The sequence below is a fragment of the Thalia democratica genome, chromosome 2 (genome assembly GCF_965202585.1).
Source record: "Thalia democratica chromosome 2, ktThaDemo2.hap1.1, whole genome shotgun sequence".
In the NCBI taxonomy this organism is placed as follows: domain Eukaryota; kingdom Metazoa; phylum Chordata; class Thaliacea; order Salpida; family Salpidae; genus Thalia; species Thalia democratica.
Genome location: NC_139166.1, coordinates 56656749 through 56680594, shown reverse-complemented (window position 1 = coordinate 56680594; position 23846 = coordinate 56656749). Strand labels below are relative to the sequence as shown.

The following is a 23846-nucleotide window of genomic DNA, read 5'->3' as shown; positions in this document are numbered from 1 at the left end:
TTTTATTAAATTTCTTTTTTGAATGTTTATTCATATATAGGGCAAGAGTGCTGTATTATTTATTTGTGTTTCAAAATTTTATCATTTCATTATACTTTCATTATTTAACACAGTCATATTTCTTTTAGAATTTTAACTTAATCTCTTATTGTTAACAAATTTCTGATATACTAATAAATAAATGTTTTTCAATAAGTCAAGGAACATAATTTTACAAAGTCTAAATATATAGAGAGGTGAGTTAGCATTTAAAATCATACTTTTAATTAAAAGTATATAATAAACCTAGTTTGTGCAATATTAAAAAAATACTTTTTTAAGTTTTTAGAATTCTAAAATGCGTAACTAAAAGAGTGCGTAACGTCACAAGTGCGTAAAAATGCGAGAGGTTACTGTATATGAAAAGTGTTATGAAATTTAAAATATCTTATAAAAGAAGGTAAAAAAGTATTTAGTTTTGAATAACTTATCTAATAGTTCTTAAACATGTTTTGTATTTTGTTTTTTAATGAAACATTGATAACTGACACATTAAAAATTATATACAGCAAAATTTCGATCTAAAATGTTTTTACTTAATAGTTTACTGTGTCCAGGTTTAAAAATATACAGGTCTTTATTTATTCATGATTTATTCTACTTGAATTGAATAAAGAATCTTTTAAGCTTAGTCGAAGATGTAGATTAATAAATAATTCAGTTACTCTTATGTAATCTTGTCAACCATATTAAATAAAACGTTTTATAAATAATAACTAATTGTTATTTATATTAGCTAGTTTATAAGTGTTTTTATTTAAAGCTTAACAAATTAAAAACAGAATATTGTCTAAAAACTTAATAACAACTTCTCATTTACAGAATTAAAATATTCAAATATTTACTAAAATTTAAAGTTTTCAACTACTTGTTTTTTTGCTTAGAAAAGTTCAGTTTATACATAAAAAAATCATAATTAAGGTAAAGGTTAAGTTTTCCTTTAAATTCCATCCTGAAAATTTTAGGAAGTTTTAGAGTCTTAAGAAACTAAATCACAAGCAAAGTAACAACGCTTAAAATATTTATTTAAATTTACCAAATATGTTTGTTTTAAGAAAAATAAAATTTAGTATATATATGACTAATAATTAGACACTTAAATATTTGTATGATACGTAGTTATACAATTTCATAATTTTAATTAGTTTTAGTGAATTTAAAAATATATATGTATTTTACATATTTTAAATTTTCATATCACACAACAACAATCGACATGCAAGTTAAATATTATTTGAAGTCTTTTTTTTTCTTTAAGCACAATTTTTTACAGCCATCAAACCTTTAAAATAAAGTCATTTATGTTTTTGATTTTTTTATGAGCATTAGTAATGACTAGGGGTAATTAGTTTAACTATAGCACAGTTAAAATGAGCCATATTTTAAATTAAGTAGTGCATTTGAAGCTCAAGTATTATTTTATAAAAACTTTAAAAAACGTTAAATCAACAGGCCCAGACATGTTAAAAAGCTCTGCTTTGTTTACTCGAGCGTGAAATTACTAACTTAAAACAAACCAAAGTTTATACGCTTCATTGCTGAATTACCATAGTAACTATTAGCATTTTACCAACTCTGAACAGGCCTGGTGACGCAACACTACCACGTCTGACTTCAAAATCAGAAGTTTGTGTGACAAATCATGTCAGGGTCATTTTTTTTTAATCAATTTCTCTCTTTTTATTTAAAATTAAAGTTATATGTACAAGCTATCAAATTGTTTTGTCTACTGTGTTTTTTTATTTATTATAGAAAATGGAGATTAGTTTGGTCTAACAATATGCTATCAACAGTAATAATCAAATATCGTAGAAAAGTTGCTGGAAGTTAACACCACAGCAAACATATATATACTCACTAAAACCTCAGCAAACTGTATCTTTTTTTTAAAGCTTAAAAAATTATATTAAAAATGTGTCAAGTTTTTACAATTTTTTTAATAAGTTTGATAAGTACCGCAATTCTTATTTTCGGTTATAGGTTGTAAAAAAAAAAAAAGTAAATTTATTAAAACGAATAAACAAACACTTGATTCATTTATATTTTGTTAATTGTAAACTTCAAAGTAATATGTTATGAATTTGTTACAGGATGTGTATCTACTTTGTTTAGTAAATTTGTCATAAACTAAATATGACTCACTATATTTTAAACTTCATGTTACTATTTTTCTAAATTGTAAGATACAAACTATTATTTTAAAATGAAGTAAATCTAAAAATTATGCTTGGAATTAAAACAGAAAGTCTGGTGTAAATTTTACATTGAGAATTCTTTTACTACTGTTCAAACTGTTCGACTGGGTATGTAATTTTTTTAATATTTCTATTAGTATAAGCCTAATATATGAATATGCTTGGTGCTAGACTAGATAGTTCATTTTTTCTTTTTTTTAAAGTATTTCTTAGTACTAAATTAATAAATTTTTTAATTTTTTTAAATAAACAAGTTAACAATCTTATTAAACAAAAAAGCACAACAAATAATTAAGTGTTCTTAATCTATCTTAAAACCTTATAAAACAAAATTTATAACGTTGACATTAACTAATTTACAAACAATGTCTTTTCAGTGTAAATAAACGTTATTATAAAATACATACCAAAAAGTTAAATCATATAAGTAAGTTCATAAAGACTACATATTGAATTAACACAAGCATTGTTGGTTCAGTGGTAGAATTCTCGCCTACAACGCGGGAGGCTCGGGTTCGATTCCCGTAATGCAATTTTGCTTTTCGTTTTTAAATTTAAGTAGGATATAAGCAAGTATCATGTAGTTTGTTTACAACAAAGCTTTCAATTTACTAAATAAATGGTTTATTAAAAATTACTGATTGCTTAGATAAATAATGTGACTTAAGTCTGAACAGTTTTACAAAGTTTAGTTTTTAATGGTAATAGTAGTGTAATAATTAAGAATACTGGGTGCACGACTATTCAAATTCCGACAATTCAAATTCTTACAAAAAATTGAAAGGGCCACAGCTAAAAAAGTGATGTATACTTTTTTAATATAAAAAATATAAATGTAGGTACTTTTAATATCTACAATCAATTTTTTTATTTTTTCTTAACATTAAATAATTTTTAAGATATGGCTTAAATAAAGTTAGCTATTTTTTGCAATTTTAAAACATCTTGAATAATACTCAAGATTTTGCAAAAATGAAAAAGTTGCTCATAGTTATTAATAAGATCTCCATATACAATTTTTATTTTTTTCGAATATATGTTACTTTTTGAAATATATTCTTTTAAAATTTGAGTTGTCTGAATTTGAATTGTCATGTAACCTAGATTACTAGGCTATAAAAAACGAGAGAATTTCCAAAAATAATGGCTCCTCCGTTTTCTACAGTAATATTTCGTAAGCAAAATTATACAAAAAAGTTTAACTTATGTTATTCTTGTGGGAACGGGTCAGAAAAGCACGAGTGACACTTTAGCACGGGGTGACACTGTAGCACAGAGTGACACTTTAGCACGGAGTGACACTTTAGCACGGCGTCACTTTAGCACGTAGTGACACTTTAGCACGGAGTGACATATTAGCACGGCGTCACTTTAGCACAGGGTGACACTTTAGCACGGAGTGATACTTTAGCACGGCGTCACTTTAGCACGGAGTGACACTTTAGCACGGCGTCACTTTAGCATAGACTAACACTCTTTTTTATGCCTATTTATTATTAGTGTTGTGTTTAAAATTTCAAAAACAAACTATGCAACATGTAGAATAAAAGTTGAAAAGTTTTAAATATGTTAAAAGTTAAAGTTTTAACTAAAAACCTATCTTATCTTTTTATAATAATATTAAAACAGATTAACAAATTTTATTAACTTATTTACCAAAATATTTTAACGAAGGCATTTTCAAAAATTTTAGTTTTATGTTTTCAACATAAAACTATTTGTATAAACCTAGCCACATAAATAAGCTCAAGGATTTTTATACCATTTTAATTAGCTTAAATTCATTTTAGTAAGTAAATATTATTAAATACCAATAAATAAATTGCCTTCGTTTTTATAAAACATCGATAACTAAAAACATTAAAATTCATATATGTTTGAATATCGCAATACAAAAAGATGTTAAGTTCCTCTACTTCTACATCTACGTGTGTCGCAAATTTTAATACGAATGTATGTGTTATAAGATTTATGTATAGACTACTGCAAAGGTGAATAAACTTATTTTACATTTTTTTAATCTATATAGCTTTTTTTCGTTTAGAATTTTAATAAACAGCATAACTAAAAGTTTTACTAGCAAAACTTTTTTTTGATTTTTCAAGACAATAGTTTAAAAAGTTTTAGGATTCATGTTTTCATTTTTTAATTTTTAAGTTTGATAAATATAAAAAACTTGAACATCATTTATTGGTATAGTCTGAAAAATCTAATAACATAAAATTACTGACTTAAAAAAAAAATTACGGCTAAAGAAGTTTTCTTAACACAAAAATACAAATAAACAAACATTAATTTGATCAGTCTACTTAATAAATTTAATATTATTTAAAAACAAAACTATATTGTAGAAACTTTAGACAAATTTGACTGTGAACTGAAAAAAAAAATCAGAAAGGCTATAAAGCTTAGAAATAACTATGAAATAAAATATTAACCAAACTATCTATTCACAAAGATTTCATCATTCACTTAACATTGTCAATGTAATAAACGGCTTTACAATATAATTGCGTGAAAACTGAAAAAAGAATAATAAATCACTTAAACTATTTTGATAAATATTTTATATTACTTATTTAGTACAAATTATTTTGTTGCTGAAGTTACATCAAAGGTCATATTTCTTTTTCTGGCTGTAAGATGCAAAAATAACAGATAGGACAAATAATATCGCGGAAGCAGCTCACCGAGCATTGTACTCTGTATTCAACGTTAGCCATCCTAATCTTTGGAGTTTCGTTGATGTACTGAAAATCACCCAAAATTCCCGAGATTTGGGTGTCGAGCACCTTTTGGCAGGGATACAACCAGATCCTAAAAGGATAAGGTTCCGGCAAGCGGACGAATGGGCGTTTCATCTTGTTTCAAATTCTAATGAAAATGATAACACACTGGAATTCCTACGCAGAATACAGTATAAATTGAGTATGGATTAATAAAGTTTTGTAAAATTCTTTTTTGTTCGTTCTTCATATAAAGTTTAAACTAACTTGTATTTTACATTAATAAAGTATTTAATCCAACCTTGTCAACCATCAATAATATTTTATTGTGTGTATTAAAATAGTATAATTTTAAGAACTTTAGTTCAAGTATTAATTGTTCAATTACCATTTAATTACCAATTTTTTGTTTTCTAGTACTTTTTTTGGTATTAAGTATGTATAGTACTTCTCAAAAATATAGCCTACTAAAGATTTTAAAACTTAATACTACCTACGAGTGATTTCTCTAATTATAAATCTTAATTCATTTTAATAGACTACCAAGCTTTGTCTTAAATTTACTCCTTGCTTAAATGTAATTTAAATAAAAATAGCTTTGGTAGATATACTTCCCTTTAATTTCACAGTTTAAAGTGCCTAAAATTCTTAATCAACAGGATGCTGAATAAGTAAAATTAAGTTTTAAACATTTTAACAAATATATTCTTAATTACTATTTAATTTGATTGCATAAAAGTATCAAATGTATTCAAGTGAAGCTGCGCTAAAGTGTCACTCTGTGCTGAAGTGACGCCGTGCTAAAGTGTCACCCCATGTTAAAATGACACTCCGTGCTAAAGTGTCGCCGTGCGAAAGTGTCACTCCGTGCTAAAGTATCACTATGTGCTAAAATGACGCCGTGCTAAAATGTCACTCTGTGCTAAAGTAACGCCGTGCTAAAGTGTCACTCTGTGCTAAAGTGACGCTGTGCTAAAGTGTTACTCCGTGCTAAAGTGTCACCCCGTGCTAAAGTGACGCTGTGCTTTTCTGACACCTACCCATTCTTGTTGCTACGCAAGAATGTTACAAATAATACTTTCTATTTTACACTCTGAAAAGTTTAACTAAATAGTAGTTTTCAAAACTATTTGGTATAATTTGCAACATTTAATAAGTGGTTTAGCTTAAACTTTTTCATTAATATACTTAGTGTCTGTAAACTATGTTTTTTTGGTGAGTGTGTCTGCTAGCTGCTTTCTATAAACAAAAGTAGTAAAATTATGGTACTTACAAAGCATTAGGCCTTAGGGCATGCATAGTTAGGCTTGAATAAACATTTCAAGTTTATGTATGCAATATTTAAAACACAGCAATAGATAGTGCGCTGGAATTTCAATCCAGAGGTTCCGGGTTCGAGTCCGGCGGAGATGCATTTTTTACGTGATAAGTGTTTTCAATAGTGGTATTAATTGCTTAACTTATACCTATATTTTCTACTAAAGATGAAAAAATCATTTTATACTTATGTAAAATTAATCAACAGAAAAATCAATTCGAATTGAACAATATGTATTTACAAATTATTTATTATTATCTTCGTAAGCTACTAGTTTTACTGTAGTAAAACGGATTATCAAACAACAAAGCAATAGAATTAAGTAGTTTGATAATACGTTTAGCGGTGTAGTTGCTAAAGTATTAATGATCATTTTCATTTAAGTTTTCTGTTACAAAATTATTGTAGCTTATTAAATAAACTATTTTTTCAAACTTTTACCTCCTTCTAAACTGATTATTTTTATAGGTTATATAAATAGATTTATCCTGTAGCAACACGGCTAATTTTATAGGTTATATAAAAAAAAGCCGTGGGCTACAGGACTTTTTTGGTAACTATATGAAGAACAGCCAGAAAAAATTCCAGAACAAGAAAAAGTTTATCATCAATAAAAGTATTCAGTTATAAAGAATTTTTTCGTAAGTTTTTGTTTTACCAGTTTAGTTAGTTTACATGGGTTAAATGTATTTAATGTTCAAGTATTTCCCAAACTAAATGTTTGAAAATTAGTTACTACAGCAAAGTTAATAGTTAGTATACTTTATACATAGAATTTATTTGAATTACAAACGTACATTTTCTTAACTTATTTTACTTGACAATGTTTAAAAAATAAATTGTGTAGTTAAAATATAACTATAAGAGCTAAATATATGTAAACGAATTTTAAAAGTTTATGCTGTGATATAAATAGAATTCAAGAAAACTTTACTAAAACTACTTATAGAATTAAATTTTATTAAAATTTTTTCGCACAATTATTATTGATAAAGAAATTTAAACAATAACAGGACAAATTTACAACTTTAGTAAAAAGAAAATTAGTTCAGAAATGTGATGTATTGTGTAGTGTAAAGCAAAGTTTACCTAAATAATGTACTAAACAAAAAATAAATTCATTGGTTTTGGTTTTATAATTATATGCTACAGTTTAGATTTTAAAATTTACTAACAAAACAATAATTAACTCGTTTAAACTCAGTCAAACGAAATCATCAGCTGAACAAAACCTGTAATTTGTAATTTTTAAAATTTAAACATGCCATAACATATTACGCAAAACTTTAAATAAAACTTTCCAATTTTTAGTTCTGCGCGGTTTGGGCTCACTTTACTGTAATTAAGATTGAAAAGCATCAAAATATAAACATCAATAAGACCTTACATTTATGCTGTTTTTAAAAACTGAGTAGCTAATTTAGCGCTTTAAGCACTTAGATAAAACTTTTCAACTATTAGGTATTTTTGTAGCTCGACAAAATAAAAATGAGGCACCACCGAGATTCAAACTCGGGATCTTCTGTTTCCTAGACAGGCGCTTTAAGCCATGGCGCCTCACGTCGATAATGAAGTATTATCATATCTGATTGCATAACTATTTCGTTTAGAGTTTTCTTGAACAATATAAATAAATAAAAGTATTTTGAAGGTTTAATAGCTATTTTTATGTAGTAAATTTTTGATGAATATTTTTTAAATTCTTTTATAAAGCTTACTTAGTATTTTTACTAAACTATAGAAGTATAGAATAATAAATTTTCTGTATAATCAGTACATCAGTATAATGTTGATTTATTTAAACAAAGAAAAGTTTTAAGCTTTATTTTGTCTTAGTTATAGCTTATGTATACATCGTTAAAACATTATTACGTTTTGGAATAGTTTTCCAAAAACTTTATTATATCCTTCTTTGACACAATTATTACAATTTTAAATAACTGTAGAAAATAAACAGTATATAGTAAATAGTATATTAACTTTTAAATTACATTAGTTTCCTTATTCAAGTGTTAACTAATGAACATTAAATAACCTTTTTTATCTCGAAAATTTTCACAACCAATTTAAAAACTAATATGATAATTTGTAATACAAAAAACACGTAATTTTGTTAAGTTTATAAATAATGTATACAGCTTATTATGTTAGTTGCTTTAGTATTTGTAAGCTTTAAATAATTATAATTTGCTAAAGTTAGGTATAAACGTTTTATAGTAATTATCTTGCCTAATAAATGGTTTTTAGTTTTTAATTATTAATTTTAGTAGCATTTTACAGCTAATTAATAAAGTATAAAAGTTGATACGTGTTAATTCGTTTTGATTATAATTCAGTTTATTCTCAACTAAAATTTTATTAACTTTACATAAAAAAATATTAAGATTTAACATAAACATTAAGAAATAACATTTACAATTGAATAATTAGGAATGATGAGCGACCGTTGGCAATTATTACGTAATCAAGTACACAAGCATAAAATATATATCTTACATTCATCGCTTCTTCAATCGCACGGCTAGCTCAGTTGGTAAAGCATTGGAATCTTAGTTGAACGATCGTTTGGCTTGATATTATTTTTTACTTCGTTTGGTTTAAGTTACCTTTTGTTTAAAAACTAGGTGTCAAAAATTCACGAAGGGAAACTTTTGCACCGCGTCAGTTTTGCACGAGGAAAAACTTTTGCACGGTTTGAACTTTTTTTAATTAGTTTTTTTTTTTATTAATTTAAACTTTTTGTTTGTTTTATTTTTACTTTCACTGTTACCTCTACCCCTTACCCTCGGTCGGTAATTTTTTTTTTCTTGCTTTTTTTTTTGATTTATTTTAAATTTATTTTATAATTTTTAACACTGGCACAAATTACCTTTCGTGCAAGTGTCTTCGTTTAAAAATGTCTTTGTGCAAAGAAACCATTGAGTCCCTTCGTGCAATTTGACTCGTTTTTTTGTTTAATAGCTATTTACATTAATTTACTAAAGTATAAGTAATATTATATAATTATAACTAATTATAGTCATTGTTTTTTTAAATTTTTTCTAGGTTTTATTATACAGACAAAACAAAATTTATGTTTTTTTACAAATTGAGGTTTATTGATATTTTTTCTGTCAAACTTCTGCCTTTGGTGTTAGAGGTAAGCTACAATGCAAAACGTAAAGATTAATACGATATCTGCTTTTTGCAGCAAATGATAAAATTTAGCAATGCTTCAAAGTTACAATGCAATTACTTGTATTTTATTTGAGCTTAGAACTTATATTAAGTGTTTATATACGCGTGATATCGCCTTCGCCAACATGTCGTTGAGGCCGTTAAGGCGATAGATTAGAAATCAATTGTGCTCTGCCCGCGCAGGTTTGAATCCTGTCGACGACGTTTTTTAATGACTTTATTTTTTAGACCTTATCTATTTTTTCTATATATGCTTCCAAAAATAGAATTAGATATTTTAATTGAACACAAATCATAAAAGTAAAATAAAAAACAAGTATATATATTTTAAAATAAGTTTGTTGTGACCAACTTTTAAGTAATGTTAAGTATTTATGTAATATTTTTATTTTTAATTTTAAACATATACTGAAATAAATATTTAGTTATAAAATTATTACTTTAAGCACTTAAATGTATGAACCATATTTAAAATTTATGATAATAAACGAAGCTTGTTTGCTTTTGGAAGATAAGTCTTTTAAAATAGTTTTTAAGCATTAACATAACAAAATTGTTACTTTAATATTTTTAAGTTATTTTTACTTCAGTATTTTTATGTTGATTAAAAACTTTGAAGAAAAATTATATTTAACTTCGACAGGTAAAAAAATATTGGTAAAATGTGAAAATGCCTATTAACTTGCACTTATATTTTACACAACTTTATTAGTGTTGGTACAAAGATCATATTTTAGTATTTATATTTTCTCCCAACAGGTAAAGACAGTAGCAGCTTGTGAGTTTTTGGACTGCAAAAAAAACATAAACACTCAACAAAACCCACCAGTTTCACTTGGTAGGTAAACTAGTTTTGTGATTAAAAATTATTTCAAAGTTATTTGTATTTTAATTTCACCAGCTATACTTGATAGTGGAACATAACAAACTACCGTATTTTGACGTGCCAACTTGCCTTATCAGATATCAAGTGGAATTGCATACAAATTATTCACAGACCCATGTTCACATGCGCAGTATGTTTCATTGTTGCTATTAATGTTAGTTTATATAATTATACTTTAGATGTGATGGTTATAGTGATCTCTAATATTATGTTTTAACTAACATAAGGTAAATCATTATTAACTAACTAAAACATTTATGACATAATATTACAAACTTTAAATCTAAACGTAACTATTCAAACTTATAAACAAAAATATCAGTAGAAACTTATAATGCTTTTGTAAGCAATAGTTTTTTATTCAAACATAACATTAAAAACTTGAAATTTGCTACAAACGTAAAGTTTAAACTTAAGAACTCAAACTTATAATCTAAATACAACAATTAAAACTCATAATGTACTTTAGCCTAAAACTATATTTCAAATGTAACTGAATTTAAGTTATTTGAACGTAAACAGCTCAAGTTGTTCTTTTTTCAGGTTTAGTTTTTGATAGAAAGCTAGATGTATGCTAAAATTTAAATTTTTATGTGTACAAGATTTATAATTATACTTATACCTGCCAATTTTTTAAAGGAGTGTTCAGTACTCAGTTATATTATTTTTAACTTTATTACTAGCACATAAATACTTCTATAAAAGTTTACAAATCAAGTTTTATATTTTTAACACAATAAACGATGCAACAAAAAAAAGTATTCTACTTAAATACACACACAATAAATTTTACATTTTGAGCCGGTTTTTACGTTACGGGGAGAATTTGAAAAAAAAAAATTAGAAACAAAAATGTGAAGAAATTTGTTGTTTAATTGGAACCATCGCTTTTTAATATCTGAGTTTCGGAGCTTTTGAAAATAAAAATTGACCTTTGGTTGTAACGCTTAAATTGCTTTAAGTTGAGTTGTTGTTGTTTGTCAGTAAAAATGTTCACTTACTGGTAGTGTGTACCAAAACATTTTTTTTTAGTTTTTTTTCTGTCTTTTAAGTATTTGATGAGATTTTTTAGATCGAGTCAAAACTTTGTCTAACTTTGTCTATGAAAATTATAAAACCTGTTGAACTTAATAAACTATACTTTCTAACTGTGATCATGCATTAAGTGTGTATAAAAAACTGAACTAAAGTTATCTACACCAATTTCTAAATAAAATTCAAAGATTACTTATCTTTGTTACATGGCCTTATTGAAAGTTAATATTTAAATTTCGTAGTTTGATCGTAATACGTACAAGTTCTATAGTATCTGTATTATAACTGTTCTTCTACAATCCCTACTTAAAATTATTTCAACACAGTATAAACAGTTACAAAATAATCCTGACTGCTAGATACTTAATAAACTTGTTTATTTGTTTACTTAATTTTTTCTAGCACAGAGAAACATACGTAAGTTTAAAAAAAATTTCTACGAAAACTTTTTATAATATATATTCTAACGAACTTGTTTCTTTAAGATATATACTTACAAGCTATTAGATTAGATAGTAAATTTTGTATGTTTATAGTTAGTTATAGTGAGGCCAGCATAATTACCATATATTTAAGCAACCACTTTAGCACTCTAAATACCATAAGTAGTTGTTCTCTACCATTTAAGCATTAGTTTTCATGAAAATATCTATATTTTACCATACCGCCCTTATTTTAAGTCTACTTAAACCACTTAAGCTATTATTTTCACAAATTCGTAAAATTTCCATTGTTTTTTTCCTTATTAGTACCAAATTTTCAATATAAAATCGGTATTTTTACTGATCTTGATATACGCCGTGTGGGTCGAGGCGTTGGGACGTCGGACACGGGGTTGGATGATTTGTAAAGTTGTGGGTTTGAACACGAGGGGGATTAAAATAAATTTGGAATACAAACTACAAACAGTTGTTGGAGCAATCTCACCTTATTGTGGGGAGTTTTTGCGTTTTTATTTGTTTATTAGTTTCAATGTACGCTTTTTCAAAGTTTTCCTAAATATTTACTAAAAATCCTGCTTATAATAATACTATTTACATTTTTAGAAACTTTTTATATCTCTCACCATTTGCTTTTGGGACTTTTTATGATCTTTTCCTTGTATCTTTACATCTTGATCATTCTTTTTTTTATGTTGATTGAAAATGTAAAACTACTTTAATTTTTTTATTGCTTGTGAATAGGGGTAATATAGAAAAACACTGGTGTTCTACTATTTTAAATTTTTTTTACTGAAATTCTATCTGCAGATTTTTCTTTTCTTGATTTTCTAGCTAAAGCTTTGAAAAAAAAGTTAATTTACCTCTATAGACTTAAGTATTCTCAGATTTTGACTACGTGCAAAACTATTCTAACAAAACCATTTTAAGAGTAAACTTTTATATTTAGTTTACATAGGAACAAATTTTAACATTAATTTTTAAGTTTTAACTTTGTTAATTCTTTTATCAAAATAACCTACTACGGTAAAAATAATTGCTTTAATATTTTCATAAACTTTATTTATTTCAGAGTATTTTATACAAAAGCTTATTTTATATTTTTAGCAAAGATTTTTCATACCTTTCTCTTTTATTCTAAAAACAATTTTCAAAACACAGTAAATTTTAAATTATTATTACAAAAAATACAATGAAAATACTTATTTTGCTAAGTTATATTTTTTTCAGCGCAGACTGATTTTTAAGTATACTAGCCCTTAGTTACAACTTAAAAATTTTGTCCAAAACCAATTGAAAATGCGTCGACCGGAAGTCGAACCCGGAACTAGTGCTTGGAAAGCACCAATACTAACCGTTACACCATCGACGCTTGTGTTGGAATGGAGAAATTACTAAATATGATCTCAAATGTAAATGCAGCTAGCTCTGTACCGCAATCAAATGCTAGCATAAGTGTGTTCAAGCGTTAATTTTTTTTGCCGTTAGCTCGACAGAATGTGCTATAATATTGCGCTGCAAATTTTTAACGCGTTTTCGCTCGCTAGCTGTATTATATACAGTTTATCTGCTCGCTTATGGCTGTAAACTTGATGTTTATTTGCAAAAGCTATTCATTTCAAGACGTGCATTTTACTTTGTGTTTGCTCTTATTTTCATTTATATATATTTATACGTGTGACCACAGAATATGAATTTTATAATTATATTGAATTAATATTTTTAAATCTAAGTATGTTTAAATTAAATGATGGCTGAGAAAACAAGTTGAGGTAATTATAAATGATAAATCTAACTGTAGAAATAAATTGCTAAGTATATGATAAAAGTTTTTAACTAATGAAAATTTTTTATTTAACTTTACAAACTGATTTAAGTCGTGATTTTACTAATAAATTAACAAATCACTATACTACAAATAAACTAAGTATAACAATAAACAAATAACTAAAACTCAATAGTCACTTTAAGCTTGTAAGCTTGTCCTAAAAGTTAAGTTAAAAAGTTTTACTGATTGAAATATAAATAAATTTCAAATTTTTTAAACCTACTCATTTTTTGATTAAAAATAATACTAATTTGAGCATTATTTTATGTTTACAACAATTTTTCTCTAATTAAATAATTATGTTTCGTCACATAGTTGTACAGTTATGTTTTGCTAGCTAGTTTAAAGTTTAAATAGTTTTGTCAAAGCTCATAAGTATATATCTTATACTAATATCGAAATTCTAAATTAGTTAAACAAAGAAAGTTTACTTTATCAAAGTTTGCATTCTTAAAAATACTACATGACTAAAAAATTGAAAAACCTTTAAAATTATTTTAACATATTGTTTTTATTTCCTAGTTATCAGCATAATAGTAAAACTTCAATTTATTTTGAAAATATATTGTTAAAAAGAAAAACATCTATATTTATAGTTAAATGAGAGTCAATTGTTAAAAAAATAAGTCTAGTTTTAAATATATCTAATGGTAAAACTTAAACTAATTTAATTTATAATAAAATCAATCTTAGAGCAATTATTTCTTTATATTATTATAAGTTTCATTTAGACTAATAATTTGCTTAGTATATTTAAGTGTCAAATTTTAAACTTAAACACCACAAAAATTGTGTTCAGTATTTTTACCTTTGTACTATTGAATGTATTCATAAGCTTTCAAAGATCATCAAACCATAAGCTTTCGGTAGACTAAAACCGATTTCGTCTTTATTAGGACTCATCAGTCAGTCACAACCGAAAAACCTGTAGCTTTCTATCTACAAACGGTTTATCATGCTTTCACGTAAATCAACCATTTGCTGGCATTTATCAGTGACTCTAGTATTGTCTTTTGCAGTACAACGTTTAACACATTTTCCACTAGGCAAGACATTTGGTACGATTGTTTAATATACAATCAACAAAAACTGATGATCAGATGGAATGACTGAAGTCTGATGATCAAGTTTTTTGTTAAACTTGAACTTGTCTCACGGCACATGATAGGGCTTCTGCAGACTTTCGCCGATTTTTTTGTTGTTTGAAGCTTTCAAAGAGGGTTAATTCAAGTTACAACAAATATATAAACACAACATTTCGTTTGCCATCAAGTGTTTCAGTAGTGTAGTGGTTATCACGTTCGCCTCACACGCGAAAGGTCCCCGGTTCGAGCCCGGGCTGAAGTATTTTTACTTTCGTTATACAAAGTGATTTCATTTTTGTCAAACTTTTTTATTCAATGATAAATTTTTAAAATTTTATTACAATACAATGTTTCACTCGTTTAAAAAAACGAGATCTTCAGTTGTTTAAAATCTGTAAAAATTTATGTGATAACAAGTTGGAAGACATTAGGCTAAACTTGAAATAAAAGAAGTTAAAAAGAAAAAATGTATAACAAAAAACTGAGTAAAATCTAATTAAAACCTATAGTTTAAAGTTACTAGCGTATGATGATTTTAATGTTGCTAGGCTAAATTTAGGAAAATGCACGTTACTTAATAATTATACTTTTTTATTGGGTGTTTCGCTTTTATTGCATGTATTGAATAAGTAAATTTTTGTTTGTAAGCTAGAAAGTTTAGTATGGTTATGTATCTTTTAAGTTCTTTATGTTATTTCTATTGAAGTGTCTAACTTTAGATTTTCTAGTTTTAATTAATAAGTGAACAGCTGATATTTTTGATACAAAAGGTATTGTAAACTTTTATAGTTAAAAAAAGTAGTTTAAACAAAACGTTTCATATCTTAACATCGATGACAAAACTAATATTAATATCGAACAAGCAAGTTTTTTTTTTATAACACATACTTTTTTTATTTATAGCTTCAGATAAACTATTTGCAAAAAAAAATCTACTAGTGTTATAGATACCTTTTGTTAAAAAAAAGTAGTCTAAAAATAGTAAAAAAATATTTTATATTAAGGTTCGTAGAAGTTAATGTTCATAAACGAGAATATTATTTCGAAAAGTATAATTTTACTTAACAAAACAGTTCAGTAGATTAGTTTAAGTTTTTTTTTTATAAACTTTGTGTTGTACTTTATTTTTACACTACTTTTCTTTATTCAACTGACAAACGTTTCTCTGTTTTTAACAAATTAAGACAGTTCTGCAGGTTTATTAAAGTTTTCTAAACAACTTTGATTACTGTTACTTGGAAGCTTTAGATAAATCCGTAAAAATGTATTAACACAGAGAAACGTGCGTCAGTTGAATAAAGAAAAGTAGTGTGCAAATTGTTGTTTTTCTGCGAAGTTTTTTTGTTAGGATTTTTATTAGCAAGCTTTTAGCAAGTGTATTTCAGTTGTTTTATTAAGTTTTTAAGTTTAATAAACTTGTCATAACAGCAATTCTAAAGCATTTGATGTAATCATTAAGTATTACATGTTGGTTTAGGTGTTCAGTTTTATATTTATCTAGGTTCTCCGACTATACATATTTTAATTTAAATACAATTGGTTTTATAAAATAAGTTACGAATAATGAAAATCTAATTAAAAACTGATACAAATAATATTGGTAATTAAAGAATTTCATCAAGAAAAAATGTATAGATAATTTTGAAAGCAATCTCAATTATTAAATTTGTAGATTAATTCATATAAACGACAATTATGTTGTTATTTTATATATATTATTGTTTTTTATATATAATTTTAACTTATAAATACATTTTTTAATTTTGATTTATTATAAGGCCATGTAAAACAGCAATTTAAATGCAAATATCTGAAAAAGAAAAACTAAAAGCTAGTTTTCAAGTATTTTAACGTGATTTTTAATTAGAGTACTTAAAAATTAGTTGACATGCAAAAGTTTGAAAATTTTTTAAATACTTTTTATGACAAGTTTGTTTTATAAAGTACCTTTAAAAAGTATATTTTATTTTATTAAGATTAGTTTAAAAAAATTAATTCATATATAACAAAAAACAAATTCTAAAGATCTTAATTGAAAAAACTAACAATATACAATGAATTAAAAAACAAGTTTAATGTTATATTTTATTGGTACTGTAGCTTCATAGTACTCAATTACTACTTTAGCTTTTATGATAATTAATTTATGTTGAAATATATACTATAAAGTATAAACAATTTAAGGACATAACTTAAAATAAAACTGTAGCAAAACATTATTGACTGTTTAAGCAAGTATTATCTATCTTAAATTCGATAACATCATAAAAAAAATTGTAAAAGTTTTCTACTGACAATTATTTGATAAAGTTTATATACGCACTAAATTCCGATTGGATGTGTGGTAGAGTGGCCGAGTGGTCTAAGGCGCTGGATTTAGGCTCCAGTCATTTCGATGGCGCGGGTTCGAATCCCGTCTCTGTCACTGTTTTTTCAATTTAATGCTATGTTTACAAGATGTACTTTGGTTTTAGCATCACTATTTTTCTAGTTATACTTCCACCTACTTGATCAGGATGACTAAGCAATCTAAGTAGTTTGCACAAATTTTGTTAATGTATAAAAGTTTTGTATGTTAAGCATGGAAGTTTTTATCTTTTAAATTAAATACGTTCGAAAAGTTACTAACCAATTTTAAGTAAGATAATACGTTTAAATTACAAGTTAAAAAAAAAACTTTGAACAAACTGATAAAATATTTAGAGAGTATTTAACTAAAAGGTTTTAAAAGCTTTAATTGTATTTTCAGTCATTTAATTTGTTTACAAAAGTTTAGAAAGTTATAAATAACAATTATAATATAGTTGAAATAAAAGCGACGGAGATGGGATTCGAACCCACGCGTGCAGAGCACAATGGATTAGCAGTCCATCGCCTTAACCACTCGGCCACCCCGTCTAACGATAATAGTTCCAATTTAACGTATATATAACTATAAACTTACAACTATCTCTACTTGTTATAACACAGAAATTATTGCTAAAACCTAATCTATCTTTTTTAACTAAGTTTATTTTTTCTTTATTTTAATGTTTTCTGAGAACTTTATATCAGTATTGTTTGTTTCAAAAATTTTCAATCACAACTATATTTATTTCTTAAAGCTACGTAATATATTTCATAGTTGTGACTTGGTATTTATACTGAATAAAACAAGTTGAGATTGTAATACAATTTCGTTAATAAGTTAAATGAATTTCCTCTAATCTTTACCATATATCCAACTTTGTTCAAAAATTATTATGATGTCATAAAAAAGAGATACTCGCAAAACTGAATGAAAAGTTTATTGTAATAAATTTTTGTTGCTTATAAACTGTCTATAACTTTTCGTTTAGTTGTACTTTTGTGTAGTAATTTAATTTGTTTTTATTAAATGATTGAGCTTCAGTGTTCACACGTTATAAACAATTTCTGTCTTTTCGAGAAAGTCATTAGATAAATGCTACAATCATTCAAAAATAAAAACTACCAGCGTTGTAATAAAGGAGCTTATTTAGGTTTAAACTAACGAAAAAATGATTTAGGCGACGGAAAAAGCTAATAAATTGTTTGTATAGTTTATTTTTAAGTTTGAGTTGTTTATATTTAATTACATAAAAGCCTTGTCATTTCTGTTAAGTTCATCAATTTTCAAATGTTTAAATTAGACAATAATATTAAGTGTATTGAAATTAGTAGCCATAAACAGTTATACATTTTATCTTTACAAAATTTTATTTGATTGGGTTGAAAAGTTTAAGTAGACTTTTAGTATGTTTTTGCAAGTTGATAATTTAAGGTAAACCCACATAAAGCAATACACTTTTAAACAATTGTTTTTTTTTTGTTAACAAAATACACAAATATTTTTTAAGCCTGTTTCACATTAATTTTGTTAATGTTTTTATATTATATACAATAAGAAAAAATCAAAAAATAGCTTTGAATAACTTACTATTTACATCTATCTTATTTTGATCATAACTAAATTTACATTGATAAACTTGTATAAGCTTTACAAACTAGAATTTATGTTTTTACTATAAGAATAATATATAATATAAACATAAAAAGCTCAACTTGAACGAAATATGTAACAACAAAGCAATTTGAAAATAATTATCTAAATGGAGCCTGACAGGGGACTTAAATCACTGACTGTTAGATTAAAGGTCTAAGGCTCTACCGACCGAGCTAGCCAGGCTCAAAATCATAAGCTAAACTTAAGGAAATTAAGTTTAATTTGTTACAACTGCATTATACTTAACAAAGTTTTGATTGATAAAATTATATGAAAACCAAGTTTTACAAACATCTTCTGGTTACACAGAGTATTGTTAGGCTTAATGTATAAAACGTTATAAGGTTTATGTTTCAAATTTAATAAATACATTAAAAAAATTATACTTTAGCTTTATTTAATTTAATGTTACTTTTTTACATATTATACTTGTTTTTAAGATTTTGTGATGATAAGTTGGTATTCAACAAAGTTATAAAAGTTTAATAATGTTGTAATGCCTAATAACCATGTATATAGATCAAATTATATAACACAAAATTCTTAGATTATAAGCTTTAGCTATTAAGATTTCAGTTATGTAGTTTAAAAAAAATAGCACCTGTTTTTTGAATTAGAATTTTTTTTCGAACATTTATAACTTGGTTTATTAATTTTAAACAAAGTTTCTACTGGTTTTTTGAATAGCTTTTTAAAACTAAAGTTTATGGTATGTTGCAAAAATTTGTTTGTAATAAAAAATTTAGATTTTTTTAACCACCATTGTAATATACAATACTAATAATGAAGTTATGTTAAAATTGTTTTATTTAATTAAATATAACCTATATTGATCAAAATTTCTAGACTATTTTATTATGTTAGAATTGTATTTCAAAAATACTGTATTTTTAAGAATAAAAGTATTTAAGATTTGGTTTTATAGAAACCTGGAAAGAAATCGTTTCGCAAAGTCCATATAAGTATATGTATTTGTTTTTTCTAATAAACTACTTTTATAACTTTTAGAGATGTTTCAATGTCCTCAGTATTCTAATATTCCTAGATTTTTAATATTTTATCAAATATTACACAACATACCAAGTTAATATGCTTTTAAAATAAATCTATAAATTTTTCTATTAAACTGCAAAAAACTTGTTTTTTCAGCACACCACTGAGTTATAATAAAAATTATATTGATTAAAAATTACAAAACTGTCAGATAAAATTATACTTCCGCCCGGGCTGAATAAACTGAATCAATAAACTGAACTTGCATTGATATCACACATAGTATGTATAAAACAATAATAAGCAAAAAATTAAACTTTAAAAACTTTATTATGTAACTATTTACACCTTTCTGTGTACAACGAAAAATAACTGTATCTGTTTAGCTAATTAGTCAAACAATTTTTTAAGTAATAGTACTTAGATTAACTTATATTTTGACATTTATTTATTTTAACATAACTTTATACTTCTTTTTTAAACTTTAGTTTAACAAAATTAGTACTTCTTCTAGTTAATAATAAACATGATATCTGATTAAAATAATATAAAAACATAAAGATAATTGGCAACAACATTTACAGAGTTAGTTGTCTTGAAAAGTTTGACTTTATCTAATCTTACTTTAAATATCTTTTATGTGTGCATATAAACAATATTTCAGAAATACTTATTTAAAAATCCAAATATATGATTGGTATAATTAATTTTGTGTCGTTAATACCTATAAGTAAAAATTGACAAACTTAATACTAAACTTCAAAACATCTTGAAATGTTTTTGAAAACTTTGACAAGTTTTTAAAAAACTAAAAAAGCTACTTAACGCTTTTTCTTTAAATAGCTAAAATAAGGAACGGGTCAAAAATAGGAGAAAATAAAATTGCACGAGGAAACTGAATTGCACGAAGATACTTTCGCACGAAGACAAATTAGCACAAATTACATTTTTTCACGAGAGTAAAACAAATAAGAAAAAAATATACAAAATAACAGAAAAACAAAACTAAAAGATAAGTTAATAAAAAACAGAAAAAAAAGTTACTGACCGAAGGTAAGAGTTAGGGGTAACAGTGATAATAAAATACAAACAAAAAATAACTATTGAAAGTTATTACATAAACAAAAAATAAATAATAATTAAAAAAAGCTACCATCCGGCGGTAAGGGTTAGGGGTAACAGTGAAAGTAAAAAAATTATAAAATTAAAATTGAATTAATAAAACGAATTAAAAAAGAATTAGAAAAATTCAACTCCTGCAAAAATTTAAGCGTGCAAAAGTGTCTTCGTGCAATTTTATCCCCTCGTGCAAAAGTATTTTTGTGCAATTTAGTGAACTCGTGACATTTTGTACGCTCGTGCGAATTTGACAGCTAACCATTAAAATATATAGATTAAACAAGTTTTTAGTTATTTAACTCAACGTAGCTAGAAATCTAGACTCTTTTTCTTTTATGTACAGCAAATTTCTGAGTGTTATGGGTTTCTAAATTAAAGTAGTTAAGAAACTGTTATTTACAATTAAAAACTCTAGTAAAAAGTAACATCAAATAATCAATTCATTTGAAATAAACTAACAAAATAAAATTTTCTAACTTGTTTTTTATTGAATACAAACGGAAAATAATTAAAGTCTTACGTTACACTGTATTTTTATAGTAGCTTCAATTGCTAAAAAACTGTATACTAAAGTTTCGTATTTAAATATTAAGTAGTTATTTGCTATAATTTATACAAAACTAAGATAAATAACTTCCTTAAACAAAAGCAACATTAATGTTTAGTTGTTAAAAGGATTGAAAACCCAATTAAAATTTAGTAAACTAGTTTTAGCCTTTATCAAGGTAGATTAAACTAAACTTATCATATAAAACTATTAGTAAAGTTTTTATAAACACGTATAGTCTAATTCTAATACCATACATACTACATAGTTACAATTCTTTTTTAACAAAAAAAAAATTATCAAAAGTAAAACAATGTTCCTTGATTAAAGTTTTGTAAAAGTATATACTTCGTTTACTGTAACTAATAAAAGCCTAACGAATAATATATACATTATTAAACATACTTTAACATAAGACTATTACTCTAGCTAGTTTAGTCTAGTTAAAAGAGTGTGCAATATTTCAAAACTGATTTTAAACGCTTATTAAATTTATAAGCTTGTATTATCATTTAATTTACTGCCAGTTTTAAGCTATGGTATTGCTACTAAAAAATAAAGCTACTCACACATTAGCTTCAATATAATTTAACTATAAAAACTTTTCGTGTTGTTAGTAGGCAAGTGGCCCGTTGATCTAAGCCCTAGGGGTATGATTTTCGCTTAGGATGCGGGAGGTCCCAGATTCAAATCCCGGACGGGCTCATATTTTTAATTTGTTAACTAATAGTTCTGTAATCCAAAAACAACAACTCTTAAAGATAAAAACAACTAACACAAAATTATGCGATACCTTTATTATACTAACTTTATTTACCAAAACTTAAATTTAAAGGTTTTTTTTTAATTGCTGGCCTTCTGATACTAATTTCAAAATATTAATCATACAAACTGACTTTACTATAACTAAGCTTTTTAACAACTTATAAATAACGTTATTACTAATTTTAAAACAAAACCTATAGTTTTTAAAATAGTTTTTAAATATAAGTTAATCTTTGTTTTCATTGCTTGTCTATTGCTCATTGTTATTAAAGATCGAATATAGCATTTTTATATGTCATTTATCAATTTTAATTACCTAAATAAAGAAATAAATGATAATATGACTTTTACATAAAAACACTGAATCATAACACTGTTTTGAATTTGTTTTTTTTCTTATATTAAGCTTTATGTATCAAGTTAGTAAGACACTGTCAAATTTTCACTTGTTTCTTGTTTAGATTAGATCAAAAAAACTTAAAAGTTTTGTTGTTTTGTTGTATTGTAATACAAAAATCTATAATTTTCTAGATTAAACCATAAACCGTTTTTTTTTGTTTACTTATATTTTTACTACGTTAATTTACTACCGTGCCATTAAATTATATTTAGTGCCTTGCTTAAACTAAAGTTTAAATAATTAATAAAACAATGCAAACTAAAAACCGTTCATTACATAAGTTACAAAGCAACTTTAAGTTTTAAATATTACTGCATGAGCTTGTTATATATTTATAACTGTTGCTTAATTTGTACATCTACTACACTCACAAAAATTAAGTTTTTTTTTGCTTAAAAACTTTTTACTTTATACATTTTTAAACGTTGTAATCACTTTCAAGTTTTAAATCTCTTATTTTTTAAATTTTTACTACATCTAGATTAAAAAAAAGAAAACTACTGAAATTTTAAGTTTACGTGAAGTTAAATTTCTTTCTATGTATTCAATGACGTATATTCAACTTTAAATTTCCATTTTCTTTACCATTAAACAATTTTAGCTGTGCTAGTTGAGTAAGTTTTAATTACAGTTTTAACCTGAAAATTTATAGTTATTTTTAGTTTCTACATTCTTACATTTCGTAATTTGTATAAAACTTTAAACAAAACTGTTCAAATTGTTATGGTTTTACAAAAGGGTTTCACTCTAATCAAATAATGCTTGAAATATAAATAACTAAGAGATTATCACTATTGTTTAGTATTTTTTTAAAACTTCAAAAACTGTTTTGCGAAATTAAACTGATTTACAACATTCACAGATGATAACAGACTTTAGTTTTACTGTTTTTTAAAATTAGTTGAGAAATTTACTGTTATAAGACTTTTAGTAATAACGTTTTATAAAATTAGTTTTTAAAAATATAAATAAGTAAAATAAGACCTAAACTGATAACTATTTAATGCTGTCACTAAAGTTAGAACTAATAAGCAGTAGTAAAAATACGTAGAAGTTTACACTGCTAAATAATACAATTTATTCTATTAAAATATATAATCAGCCTGGGATTTGAATCCGGGACTTCCCTCACTCTGAGAAACCACACCTCCAGACTAACGGGCCACTTAGTAAATGCAACTGTATTGCATTTATAAACTTGCCAACTACAAGTAAGAACACTGCTTTTCAAGAAACCTTACACAATTTTAATTATATTTATTTGAAGTAAAATAATCGCTTCACAGCCTT

General features: G+C 25.3%; 3 non-coding genes across 3 annotated transcripts; 2 read left to right on the top strand and 1 right to left on the bottom strand.

Annotated features, from left to right (window-relative positions):
* The first annotated feature begins 14918 nt into the window (after positions 1–14918).
* Positions 14919–14991, top strand: Trnav-cac (transfer RNA valine (anticodon CAC)). Its single transcript has one exon. It is a non-coding gene; the product is annotated as a tRNA-Val (tRNA).
* A 2081-nt stretch (positions 14992–17072) lies between these two features.
* Trnal-uag (transfer RNA leucine (anticodon UAG)) lies at positions 17073–17154 on the top strand. Its single transcript has one exon. It is a non-coding gene; the product is annotated as a tRNA-Leu (tRNA).
* A 391-nt stretch (positions 17155–17545) lies between these two features.
* Trnas-gcu (transfer RNA serine (anticodon GCU)) lies at positions 17546–17627 on the bottom strand. Its single transcript has one exon. It is a non-coding gene; the product is annotated as a tRNA-Ser (tRNA).
* Between the last annotated feature and the right edge of the window lie 6219 nt (positions 17628–23846).